The following is a 15075-nucleotide window of genomic DNA, read 5'->3' on the forward strand; positions in this document are numbered from 1 at the left end:
TGCTCCACTTCAAACAGCGTTTGTCACAAGCACAGATTGTTTTGGCAATCCAATACAAGTTCCTGTTAAGCCACCTCCCACCACAGACATGTATGGAAATCCAATCCAACCACCTCCACCTCCTCCTGCTCAACAACAACAACGTGCATGTTATGGAGGAACATCATCTGCTGGTCAACAATCAAAGTCAAGTACAGTACAGCTCGACACGTCAAGCTTCTCTAAAATCAGTGTAGAAGTGGCTAAGGAACACATGGAGCTGCTTAACACTGTAGTGAGCGCGTACTGTGGGTTGATAGAAGGTCAGATTGGCAACATTAATCTGACACAAGAAGATTACAGGCAGATTGATAAAGAGGAGATGGACTTGATGGACATCAAGTGGGCCTTTGCGAGTGCTGTGAGAAGAGCAAAGGATTGGATGGAGAGTACTGGAAGAACCAGCTTGGAAAGTAAGCGAGATACCAAGTATGGGTTCGATAAGCAGGCCGTTAAATGCTTCAACTGTGGTGAACGGGGTCACTTTAAACGGGAATGTACAAAGCCAGCCCAGCACGGAAATCAAAATCCCTTCAGAAACCAAGGCAATCGGCAGAACAGAAACAATGATCGTACCATGGTACCCGTCAACAACCAAACCAACCGGGCACTTGCGGTTCAGGTAGATGAAGGTTGTGACTGGTCAATCCAGTTGGGTGGTGATGCTCCAGATGGAACAGCATGTTTTGCTCAGATTGTGAAGGAGCTAGTTCACACCAGTGGTGGAGAATCTTCTGCCAGTGGTGGTGAATCGTCTGAAGATGAAGACTCTTCTGGGTACAGCAGAAGTGTTGATGAAGAATCATCCAATTCTGGTGATGATCATGTGGGTGAGACATCGAATGCAGCTATCGATGCAGATATTGATGAACTCTTGGAGGAAGCTGCAGCAGAAACTCAAAGAAGATCTATTCTGGTGGATCAAGCTGCTTATACTTCGTCTTCTCTCCATTCAGCCTTTATGGCTAATGTCGACGGTTCATCAAGTCAGGTATGTGTCGATGAACCCACTGCTGTTAATTGTGATGAATGTGCTAGGATGCATGCTAGATGTGCTGAAATGGAGAAAAGTATGTCTGAGTTGCAAGGCAAACATGATGCTTTACAAGCTAGTTTGTTTGACTTGCAAGACAAACATACTACTGTGAATGAGAATCTGAGTGACTTGCAAAGTAAGCATGACGCTTTGCAAGAAAAATATGATGTGACCTTTCTCCACAATCAGAAATTGACTGTGGACCTCTCTAAATGCACAGAAGCCAACATGTTTTATGAAAACCATGAAAAAGAATTTAAGTCAGTAATTGAAACGTTAAAGAAGGATAAAACTGAACTGACTAAAATGGTTTCAAGAAAACAAACTGATATTAATTTGTATATATCTCGCCTTGAGAGTATGCAAAAAGAGATGGCTTGTGTGAAAACCGAAAGTGATGCGATCCAACTCAAGCTAGACAGTTATTTGAGTTCTAGCTATGTGTTAGATCACATCATTGACGTTCAGAAGGAAAAGAGAGATGTCACATGCATAGGGTACAAGAAGTGTCCACCACCAGTGAGACATAATTATGACGCCATGCCTGATGAAGAGGACAGAGTTTTCTTTGAACCTTCTGTGCCTCTAGATGTTAAGGAGTTTGCTGCAGGACTTGGATACCAAAAGGAAGTATCCTCAGATTCAGATGTGTCAGCAGATACATTTGTGAGTGCTGAACAGAATCAAGATCCTCCAGTTGTGATTGAGGATGCTGATTCGTCTGATGATGAATCTGATGATACTGTCCCAGCAAAGTCTGATGCGGTAGTCAAAAATGAGGACATACCTCTTGAGAATCACATTCTATGTGATCCCCCTGTCAAACCCGCTAAGACTGTTGCAACTGAGTCCTCGTCTGAGAAGAAGTCGGAGAGTGTGAATTTGCTGTACACTCTAGTTGGTGATGATAAAATTTACTCAGACAAAGATTTTCCCATTAAGAATGTTAATCAATCCTTAATCTGCAAAGTCTTTGAGAATTCGACGAGTAAGTTCTTGGGAAAGGCAGGACCTAAAGTTACAGTTACACAGTGTCCTCCTATTCCAAAATGGAAGACCCAAGACCACAATGGCTTGGGTCCCCATCTCCAACTAATTCATTTGAGTTCATGTGCAGGGTGCTTCAGGAGGAACTATCAGTAGTCATTGGATTGTTGATAGTGGGGCATCCAGGCACATGACAGGCGACATGAAGCTTCTCTACGACGTTAAATCTATTAGAGGAGGTTATGTTGCTTTTGCTGGAGATAAAGGTGGATACATAACGGGTGAAGGAATGATATCTAACGGGATTGTCAGCTTTGACAAGATCAATTTTGTGCAACAACTTGATCACAATCTTCTTAGTGTTTCTCAAATTTGTGACAAGAAATTTTCAGTACACTTTGATGCTAATGGATGTTATGTGCTGAAACCCGGCTTCAAAATTCCAAAAGAATGGATTCTCTTATCGGCTCCAAGGATAAATGATTTGTACGTCCTTGACATGAGCCAGGCTATTACTACGTCTGCACAAGCAACTTGTTTCGTTTCCAAAGCCACAGAAAAAGACACTATCTCTTGGCACAGACGAATGGGTCACATTCACTTACGCAAAATGAATCATTTGGTTTCAAATGAATTGGTGAATGGTGTTCCCCTCAAAAATTTCCATCTTCAAGACATCTGTGTTTCGTGCCAGAAAGGAAAGCAAACAAAGAAGAAGCACCCTACAAAGAAGATCAACACAGTGGCAGTTCCTCTTGAACGTTTGCACATGGATTTGTTCGGTCCTGTCAAGCACAAGAGTATTCGGGGTGATCAATACTGCCTCGTGGTTACTGATGATTATTCAAGATTTTCTTGGGTTGCGTTCATGGCACACAAGAGTGAAACCTTCGGCATTATCAAAAACTTGATCATTCAGATTGAGAATTTATATAAGTTGAAGGTTAGGCGGATACGTAGCGACAATGGTACTGAATTTAAAAATCATTCCATGACGGAGTTCTGCACTTCAAAAGGTATTCTTCATGAGTTTAGTGCAGCTTATACTCCCCAACAGAATGGTGTCGCTGAACGTAAGAACCGCACATTGATCGAGACTGCTAGGACAATGTTGGTAGAGTCACAGTTACCCATTCCATTCTGGACTGAAGCTGTGGCCTCTGCATGTTACACATTGAACAGAGTCCTTACAGTCAAAAGACACAACAAGACCTGCTTTGAGCTTCTTCAAAAACGGAAACCAGATTTGTCTTATCTAGAACCGTTTGGAGCTCCATGCACTATCATCGATCCTAATGGAAAGTTTGGGGCAAGAGCAATTGATGGATACTTTCTTGGGTATGCCACTCCCAACTTACGAGTCTGGAATCTAGAGACTAAAAGGGTCGAGGAATGGTCTGAGGTCAGAGTACAAAGGCACACTTTGCCAGTCAAAAATCCGGGTCAACCTTGGATGTTTGAGTACGATGACTTCTTCAATTCGATCCATGTTGAAGCCGTTGAAGAAAATGCTGCGGCTAGGATGTTTTTCGAGAGTAACAATGCAACAGATTCACCGGTGGTTCGTCCGATTCTTGTTAATCAAGAACCATCTTCTTCGGTGAACAACAATACTCTCAACAATGAGGATTTTCATGATGCTAACGAATTGAACGAATCTTCAGAGGATGATGAATTTCTAGATGCAGATCAAGAAGCTCCTACAACAGCAGTTCATGGTACTTCAGAGGGTACTCCTCCAGTGGAAACACATAGAACAGCTGAGACTACTGCATCATCCTCTTCGTCAATTCCGGGTCTTGAATTGGTTGTTGATCTTAATCTTAACAACCTGGGTATAAATGTTCCAGTTCCAGACAATCCAGAAACAAGGATTCATAATACCCATCCTCAACAAAACATCATTGGAAATGTGCAAAGTGGCGTACAAACAAGAAACATGTTGCGAAACAACAACAATGCAGGCTTGTATGCAGCTATTCGAGAATCCGGGCAACAAAACGACTGGTCCTTCGCGTGTTATGTCTCACAAGAAGAACCAAGAACGTGGAAAGAAGCCTTGAAAGATAATGCTTGGGTTGAAGCAATGCAGGAAGAACTGCAACAATTCCAGAAGCTGGGTGTCTGGAAACTAGTAGAGAAACCTGCTGGATACAAGAAGATTGGTACCCGTTGGGTTTTCAAATGCAAAAAGGATGACCGCGGAGTTGTTATCCGAAACAAAGCTCGTTTAGTCGTTCAAGGTTTTCGTCAGATTGAAGGGATCGACTACAACGAAGTCTATGCACCAGTGGCACGTCTCGAAGCAATTCGAATCTTTCTAGCCTATGCGTCCTTCAAAGGATTCAAGGTTTATCAGATGGACGTGAAAAGTGCATTTTTACATGGTGTGGTTGAAGAAGAGGTGTACGTCGAACAGCCTCCAGGTTTTGAAGATCCTATTCATCCCGATCGGGTTTGGTTGCTCAACAAAGCTCTTTATGGTCTTCATCAAGCCCCACGAGCTTGGTATGCAACCTTATCTCACTATCTGCTGGAGAACGGTTTTCGTAGAGGTCTTATCGACTGTACTCTTTTCATCAAGGAACAAGATGGAGATCTTCTTCTGGTACAGGTATACGTTGATGACATTATTTTTGGTTCTACTAATGATGTCTTGTGTAGGGAATTCGAGCGCATTATGCAGGATAAATTCGAGATGAGTGCTATGGGGGAAATGACCTTCTTCTTGGGCCTACAAGTACAACAAACGGAGTCTGGGATATTCATCCATCAGACTAAATATGTTGGTGACATCTTGAGCCGGTTCCAGATGTCTGATGCAACGCCCATTGGTACCCCATTGCCAACTAATCACGGAATTACTCCAGACTTGAAGGGAGAAGCTGTTAGCCCTTCTATCTATCGCGCCATGATCGGATCTCTCATGTACCTCACAGCATCAAGGCCAGACATAATGTACCCAACGTGCCTGCTTGCTAGATATCAAGTTAACCCGAAGGCCTCACATCTTGCTGCTGTTAAAAGGATTTTTCGTTATTTGAAGGCGTACCCTGACACCGGTCTGTGGTACCCTAGGGATAATAACTTTGAATTGGTAGCCTTCAGTGATTCTGATTTTGGCGGATGTAAAATCGACGGCAAGTCCACAACGGCTGGATGTCAGTTTTTAGGAAATCGCCTAGTCACATGGCAGTGCAAGAAGCAGACGTGTGTAGCTACATCAACATGCGAAGCTGAATACATTGCTGCCTCAAGTTGTTGCTCCCAAGTTCTTTGGATCCAACAACAAATGCGGGACTACGGTTTTGAATTCCTAACTACTCCTATTTACGTTGATAATTCTGCTGCTTTAGATATCACTAGAAATCCTGTGCAGCATTCAAAGACCAAACACATCGAAATCAAATATCACTTCATACGTGATTGCTTTGAGAAAAGGCTAATCGATGTTGTTAAGGTCCACACCGATGACCAACGTGCCGACTTATTTACCAAAGCTTTTGACAAATCAAGATTTGACTTTTTATTATTGGTAAACGGCATTAAGGTCAAGCAAGAGTAAAACCAACATCGGAAAATCATTTTTGTAAATACCTTTGTGTTTTTAAATTTATCTTAGTTTGTTGATTTTAGGGGGAGTAAATCCAAAAATCGGAAAATCCAAAAACATCGAAAAATTCAAAAACACAAAAACAATAGAAAAACAAAAATGAGTTTCCTGGCGAGCAAAAGAGAAAATGATAGTACATCAGTGGTCTATCCAAACCTCTTTAAACCTTAAAATGCAAAACGATAAGCAGCTCTATATAAGATGTATCGGTAGGCTCACAATCATTTTAAAGTGTGCAGGGTGATATAAATCTTAATCGACTGAAGATCAGGTGGGAACCATTCATTGGCATATGGTCTTAGTACCGAAATTTCGTTTGATAGATTGCCGAGGTTCTGAGATATTCGGTCTTTATGCTGCTTATCATCTGGGTATCATGGTTGTATCTTTTACCGAAAAATAACGGGGACGCAAGTCTAGATCTTCCATGATACTATACATACGTGTACATATTGCATACTGCATTCGACCTCAATAAGTGATAAACAATCACATGTCCATATCAAATAAGTGATAAAATATCACATTTATCCGGGTGTCAAGTTCGTCTCTCTGCTGTACGGAAGTACTGACCTGTTCACGGACTTGCACCTGTGCCCTCATGCATACGAAAATCAAGTTCCTCATCAATAAGTGATTATATCACATAGGACTTGTTTTCAAAACAAAATAAGTGAGTATCTCACAATTTTATACGGTCAAACAGATGATAATCGGTATACTCACCGGTAAGATGAACACTCGTGCATACCTTGATACGGGAATGTGTCGTGATGTGGATGAACACCGGTCGGTAAGTATAAATCATACCTTAACGTATCCTCTAAACATGATTACATCTGATAAGTTGAGCTTAAGTGGACAACAATACCGATAATTGTTATAGGATGCTTATCTTAATGTTAACTAACTAAACAACAAGAGTGTTTTGGCATGACCGTACACTGATATGATTCTCTTACCCTCGAAACTCGCAAAAAGAATGTTTGTATATATTTATTTACTGCTTAACTTTTATTATTTCTTTTAAACAGTTTCGTCGTTTGGTGCATATCAGCACGACATTAGCGGTGATGTCGTTTGATAACACTCAAAGGATTTTAAATTGTTGTCTTTTAATTTCAAAAATACCAAAAAGATTTTAGGCTTGTTTTAATATAAACTTTATAAAAGCCAAAAAGATTTTATTTCTGCTTTATTTTCGATCGTACGATGTTGGAGCTCAAGTCTTCGTTACCTGAAACCTGACTGAAAACCAAACTGACTAAATCTTCATAAACGGTCGAAATTTGCATGTTTTGAAAGTTAAAAACTAAAATTGACAAATTTTATTAAACTTTCAAACTGTCGGACGGTGTTTGATTTTGACATGGTCACTCGTGTGTCATTTGTTTATACTATTCCAAGCAGTTGTTCTCATTACGCGTTTAGATTTCTTGCATGTGCAGATTCTAAAGGCTAGGAGAACATGGTCGATGACAAGCCTTGGAATGAAGACACGACGAGAAGGCGCTCAAAAGATGAAGATGATCGAGTTGCCGCTGGCCATCATCAACACCACAAGGATCTCACTTCATAAAGATAAAGTCTTTTCACGAGCATAACTCAAGGGGGAGCTTATGTTAAGGGGGAGTTTGTCAACACACTTCCTACATGATACGGGTAGTTTGTTGATACACTTTCTACTTTCAAGACGTGAAGACTTTGAAGATCCTCCGACATTGAAGACATGATAGGACATCAGAGTTTTGAAAACCTGAAGACCAAAGACCGTCGAAGTTCAAGACGAGTCTACACTTTTAGAAGAACAAGACAAAGCTTAGAGATCAAAGACAAAGCTACAGCCAAGGGGGAGTTTGTTGGTGCACTTGTGTCTGTACTTTGTCTGTATTCGGTCTTATGTAACGATGTCCTGATTTGTGTTGTAAGTTGACCAAGTCAACCATCCTCCGGTTTGACTTGGACAACAGATTGTATGTTGAGAGATGTTCTGATCGAAGGATGATGTAGAGATCGAAGGATAATTTGGATCCTTCGATCTCATCGAAAGATATGCTTCGAACGATAGACCTCGAAAGACTATCCTTCGAGGTCCCTGCTTATCCTTCGAAAGCATTGTATCCGAAAGATGATCCTTCGGCCCATCTTTCGGATCCTTCGACCAGACCTGCTGAGCTGGGTATATATACCCATGCATGTGTTGAGTTTCGGTAGACAGACACACAGACAGAAAGAGAGAGTATTCTTTGAGAGCATTCTGTCCAAACTCACACACACATCTTAGAGAGTTTATAGAACACTTCTGTAAACATTGAGCTTGTAACCGAACCCTCATTGCATTAATACAAGTTGTGTTAATCGGTGAACTTGTGTGTTTGTTTCTCTACTTGCTACTAACTCGGTTTGCTTGCTAGCTTGGATTCCGCACTCGCTAGTAGGTTTGTATAACAAGGTTTAGGTTCGTAATCCTCCGCGAAACAGGGACCTACACTCCTAACCTCCAAAGAGTACATAAGGTTCAGTTGGGCAAATTATAAGAGCGAATTCTGCATTGACAACATGCCCTATAAGCACCTGCCAAAAAAATTGTTATTTGATGTTACAACTGCCACACAATTAAAAATCTGATCTCAAAATACTAATTAACCAAACCTCAAATATTTGATGTTACAACTGCCATCACATTATAGTTTTCTACTTCTTTACAAACGAAGAGTGTGCTTCCTCGTTGAACTAACATACCAATAAATCACATAGGCATTAACCCGGATAGTAAAAAGATGAGAGAAAAAAACATAATTACTCACCTGAGATATGTGTTCAGCTGCAACAACTTTTGGCTTCACTACATCACAATTTGCCATCCACCTGAGATAGTGTGTTTGGAACACTTCCATGAGTCTAAAGAAGAAGCCCAAGGCAACAACACATCATATTAGAATAAACTTTCAATACACATTGCTGAATACAGAAGTCTTGACCAGAATTTAACCTAATAAGAGAGGATTTCTTCAAAGTTTTACTGAAAGATAGGATTTCTTCAGTGTTTTAGCGTTTTACTGAACATCCTTTTTTCTCCAAAACTATTTTTCATCAACAGGAGGGCAGGGGTTTGTCTTTAATAGGCTAGGGTTTGCTATTCAGAAAGGGGTAGCGGCGCAGCTTGTTGCTCGCTTACCTGCGATATTGATGTAACTCGGCCAGTATTTTATATATAAATAAAAGAAAGTCATTTAATCTAAAAAAAACTATTAACTCCTTAAAGAACTAGTAAAACACCAATACATCCAATTATGAAAGCTTCAAACTGAAAAACACCTTAAAAAAAAAGGTAATTACTTGCAAGCAGGTGATTATTACTAAGGCATCTGATTATCACTAGATTCGCTTTCTTTATTCCTCTGCCTTTTATCCGAGTAGGTGATTCCTTGACAGGACCGCTTGAAAAACAATGATTTGTTATTCTTTCTTTAAAAAATTATTGAACCCACACTTGTAGATCAACGGAGTAGTCGATTTAACACCCTTAACACCGAATGACTAACGCCAGAGTTAATAGATCGATGAAGAAGAGGGTCAGAGTATACCTGAAATCATATATACCGTAGTTGATGGATTTCACGACGAAGATGTGCGGTGATTATTACGGGTCGATCTAACAAATCCTAAATATAAGGGTTTATCTGAGATGAATATGAGAAATCCACAAATATGGATTTGAGTGAAGATGTGAAATACCTGCAGATGGAAATCATGAGATGATAGATTGATGGGTTTATTAGGGTTTATTTGGGAGGGGAATCATCAATCGTGAAGGTTTAAAGTATCAGATGAGATAGGGTTTATTAGTGAATATGTGAAGTATCATATGGATTTTGGGAGGGGAATCAAATTAGGGAAAATTTAGGCGGAAGTAGGGCTGTTCAAATTGCTCGGCGCTCGACGCTTGTTCGATGCTCGCTCAGAAAATGCTCGGAATTTGCTCGTTCGATTAAGCTCGATTAAAAAAATGCTATGTTCGGATCGGATCGGTTTGTAAATGAACCAAGCACGAGCAAAGGTCCGCTCAGTTCGGTTCGGATCGGTTGGCTCAATTTATTTTTTAACACATATATATATATATATATATATATATATATATATATATATATATATATATATATATATATACACATATTTGTGTTTGTGTGTGTATCATTTTTAATGAAATGACAAGAGACCAACATTAACAATGTTTGGTACAAGATCCAAATATATCTCATTTAAGTAAATAGAATTGAAATTCAATACCAATTGTCCATTATCCAATACTTAAATGTCCATTTAAGTAATTGGGTCAAAATTTCAAATACTAAAATGTGAAGCGTCGTCGATCAATACTCAAGTCTCAACTCGCTATTTGATTCAGAGGTGCAAGACCCTAATCAAAAGCCCCCATTGGCCATCGTTATTCGATTTCTCCATCGCCACTTGCCAAGACGCCAACTTGTCAGGGTTTTGCTTCAATCAATTCATTCAATTTCAAACTTCCGATAGAACAAGGGTATGTTTCAATTGGTCGACGATTTACTTCCCGCTAGTTAATCTCGATAGAACGAGTTGAGTGTTTTTGTATTCCTTGTTATTTGTTAAATTTTTTACTTGTGTTCTATTAGACGAAACATCAGGGACGAAAACTGCACTTTATTCTAATAACTAGCACTCCCATCGTCACTTTCCTTGTTTATTCTGCGACGCTCGATACTCGCTCGACGTTCGTTCGAAAAATGCTTGGATCGAAAGACGCTCGCTCGACTTTGGATCGGTTGAAAAAACGCTCTGTTCGGTTCGGATCGGTTTGTAAACGAACCAGGCACGAGCAAAGGTCTGATCGGTTCGGTTCGGCTCGTGAACAGCCCTAGGCGGAAGGTATAAAAATATAAGCGGGAAATTATCATTTTTGTGTGAGAAGCTGGTTAACAGGGTGTTCTTCGGGTTTTTTCTTTCGGATTTCGGGTTTGCTCAGGTTGTAACGTAGTGTTCGAGTTTTTTATTAGGAAAAGTGAATCAATAATTGATCCATTTAAATTTTGACTTGGTCGGGTTCCGGTTTGGGGTGCGAGTCGGGTCGAGCCAGAGCCCGACTAGGCTTGAGCTCAGCTCGTGATGTTTCTATGAAGTTTGAGCTCGGCTCAGTTGGAGCCACTTATTTAAGCTCGAGCTCGGTTCACGCAATTTTGAGAACAACCTCAAACGAGCTAAAGCTTAGCTCGAGCATGCTTCAATATCGCTTAAACGAGCCAAAACTTGGCTTGAGCTCATTTTATAGCCAAACCCACTTAGGCTTATTAGAATTGGGTTGAAATGGGTTATAAATACTCATAATTATCATTATATTATATATATAATAACTAAAACTTTGTTTGGGCTTGTTTAGACTCGCGAGCCCAATATGGTCCATTAAGACATGTATGATTGACTATTGTCCATTGAATTCCATTAAGGCCCAACATGGTCCATTAAGACATTTATGATCTACTATTGTCCATTATGATACATTAAGCCCCAACATGGTCTTTTACGACATGTATGATCTACTATTATACATTGTGATCCATTATAACCAAATATGCTCCATTAAGACATTTATGATATACTATTGTACAATTGATATCCATTAATGCCCAATATGGTTCATTGTGATACCGTTAAGACATGCGTGGTCTACTATTGTACACTTTGATCTATTAAGGCCCAACATGGTCAATTAAGACATGTATGATTGTTCAATGTAATCCATCAAGCCCCAATATGGTCCATTAAGACATGTATAATCAACTATTGGCCATTGTGATTAATAAGGCCCAATATGGTTCATTAAGACATTTATGATCTAATATTGTCCATTGTGATCCCGTTAAGACATATATGATCAACTATTGTCCATTGTGATCCATTATGACAAAATATGGCCCATTAAGATATGTATAATCCACTATTGTCCGTATTGACTCATTAAGACCTAATATGGTCCATTAAGACATATATGATCTAATATTGTCCATTGCAATCCATTAAGGCCCAATGAGGTCCACTAAAATATTTAGGATATACTATTGTCAATTGTGATATATTAAGGCCCAAAACGTTCAGACATATATATATGATCTACTATTCTTCGGTGTGATCCATTAAGACCCAATACGGTCTTACGACATGTATGGTATTCTATTACCCATTGAGATCCTTTAAGGTCCAATGTTGTCAATCAAGACATATATAGTCTACTATTGACCATTGTGATATATTATGGCCCAATATTGTTCATTAACACATATATGATATAATATTGGCGAGTGTGATCCGTTAAGACACAATATGGTCCATTAACACATATATGATTACGGATGAGCTCGGTATCGAACGTACCGGTACCGAAAATCACTAAATATGGAATGGTACCATTCTGAACCAAAAGTACCAATACCGAAAACGCCAAATAATGGGTACCGAAAACAATTTGGTAATGGTATTAATATGCTTAGTGTAAAAACATATATAAATGTAACTAATATGCATACATTAAAATATTATTTAGAAGAAAACGATTGATATCAAATATGGTTTAGAAAATATAAATTTACTGATAGTTTGGATATTAAATATGTAGTGAGATTTTTTCTTTCTTTTTTATTTTAAATAATGTAATTTTTAAATAAAATATTATTTGAGAGGGAAGTTTTTGATGAAATATTTGGAGGGAAAGTTTTAGGATTAAATATTTTGAGGAGAAGTTTAAATTTTTGGATGAAATATTTTAGTGGGGAGTATATATTTTTGGATGAAATATTTCTATATTTGGCTTAGTTCAAAATGTTGGAATCACCAATAGGGACGACATCTTGTCCCTATCCCTATAGGTTAATCTATAAAGAGGGCATATGTTGTCTCTGTTGATGTCATCCCTATAAAGTTATAGAGACAATATGCCGTCTCTATAAGTTAAAAGACTTCTTAAAGGTATTTTGTGGATATTTAAAGCTGGTCACATTAAGCAATTAAAGTGTGACCATAGACTATTATATATTTTTAAGAGTAAATTATGTTTTTGGCCCCTGTGGTTATATCAGTTTTACTATATTGGTCCAAAATAAGAATTTTTAACATATCTGCCCCCATGGTCCCTATAACTAACCGTTTTGGCCCCTAAATCTAACCAAACCCTAACTCAGGTTAATTATTAAGCACATGGTGAGCACATGATGGGTAATATGGTAATTTCACCTCCCATAATCATCTAACCCAGATTTTTCAAGAACATCATCATCTTCAACCCAGATTTTTCAAGAACATCATCATCTTCAACCATCGTCATCCCCAGATCTTCATTTAAATCTAACCCAGATCTCATCATCTTCAACCATCATCATCATCATCCCCATATCTTCAATTAAATCTAACCCAGATCTTTAAAGAACATGATGAGATCTAGGTAAAAAGTGGAGAAGGTTGATGGGAATTTAGGGCTTTTGTGTATATATATATGTGGGGGAGTTTGACCCACAGTCATCACCAACGTTGCTAGTAAATTAAATAATGCCTAAACAAAAGATAAATACAGATCTTCATTTAATTTGTTTTTAATATGTGGGGGAGGGGAAATTACCATATTACCCATCATGTGCCATCATGTGCCTAATAATTAACGTGAGTTAGGGTTTGGTTAGATTTAGGGGTCAAAACGGTTAGTTATAGGGACCATGGGGGCAGATATGTTAAAAATTCTTATTTTGGGCCAATATAGTAAAACTGATATAACCACAGGGGCCAAAAACGTAATTTACTCTATTTTTAATTTGCTATAACAATTGATAACCTTTAGCCATTCATAAAAAAAAACTAATGTCAAAAGTCTAAAGACAAAATAAAGATGATTACCATCATCCACGACCAAAGGAGGTTAGTTAACTTGATAGCAAAGAAAGTTTAATAGTTAAGGAAAAGACTAATTATCTTGATTCCCAAGGAAGTAAATCCCAAGACTAGGATTTTGACTTATCAAGTCAACTCGCTACTTCTCAAAAACATAACAAAATGACACCTACCATGATTTTTTTTTTTGAATTGCCAATCAATTTATTAGCAAACCAAAAAGCTAGCAGGTTGCTAGCTTATACCAAAATAGTACATCAGATACAATACATGTTACATTCAAGCACTACCACCCAACTCTATGAACATTAAAACTACCCCATATATCCCAATCTAAGTTCAACTGTTTGGGATGCGCTTTAATCTACAAAAATGACAGCCCCTTTACATCTCCCATAATCTCTTGCATCGAGATTTGCCCTTGATTTAAAACCGCTTCATTTTGACACCTCCAAATGCACGAGAAAACCATGTGGCAAATAGCTTGAATAACCTTTTTAGACTTCGCCGACCCGTCTACGTACAGATGCAAATCAAGAAGATCTCTTACCTGGAACGCATAAATTGGAGGGAGCTTACACCATTGCGATACTAAATTACATACCGTTTGAGCGAAACCACATGGCACAAACAAATGTTCCACATACTCTTGATCCTCGCCACACTGGACAAATGCAATCAATTTATTATCAAATCAAAATCCAACACAGCTAATTAAACTTAGAACTGAATAAACACACTTTGGTAAACCTACAAACAGATCTTCTTCCCCATCCTCTTTATAATAAACAAGAGAACTTTTTCCAAGCATTGCACCAGAAGGAGAGCGCACGATTTTCCCTAGAAAGATGATATTTCGTCTTCGAAAACCAGTAAAATATAGAAGTTTAACTTAATAACTATACAAAAGTCCAAATATCTTAATCATTAACAATTGCTTATTTAACATGTGCTATGAAATACATCTATGACCCGCTACCCAATTGATCTGACTCGCCACTTTCCTACGGGTGTAACATCAACTTAATGTTGTTGCATAACAGAATAAGAGAAAGGAAATACAACAAAATCCCATATATGAGGTTTTGGTTGTGGATTGGTTTGACTAATAGCCTTGTTATACAACTCTACAGCACCTAGCACCTTAAGAGCTTCCTGCCGCATTCAAACCACTTGTGCATATTTTTTTCTGCATTTACTCCCAAAAGAGGTTCACTTTCAGGTTCAACAAAGGAGGTTTAAAAAGTGTCTATCATTTATCACTCCATCCATCCAAAAAACAAGGACAAAGCTATGCAATAGTTTTTAGACCCGAACCTGAAGAATGTCTTAGACACACCTATCTGAACACGACTCGAGTTTTTACAGGTTGACCCGAACCTAACCTGTTTGACCCGAACATTTAATTATTTTTAACTAACTGGTAATAGAACCGCGCGCGTTTCTATCTAGACAGGATCCGCTTTCCATCTATTTGTACTTTGACACT

The sequence above is a fragment of the Helianthus annuus genome, chromosome 3 (assembly GCF_002127325.2).
Source record: "Helianthus annuus cultivar XRQ/B chromosome 3, HanXRQr2.0-SUNRISE, whole genome shotgun sequence".
Taxonomy (NCBI): Eukaryota; Viridiplantae; Streptophyta; class Magnoliopsida; order Asterales; family Asteraceae; genus Helianthus; species Helianthus annuus.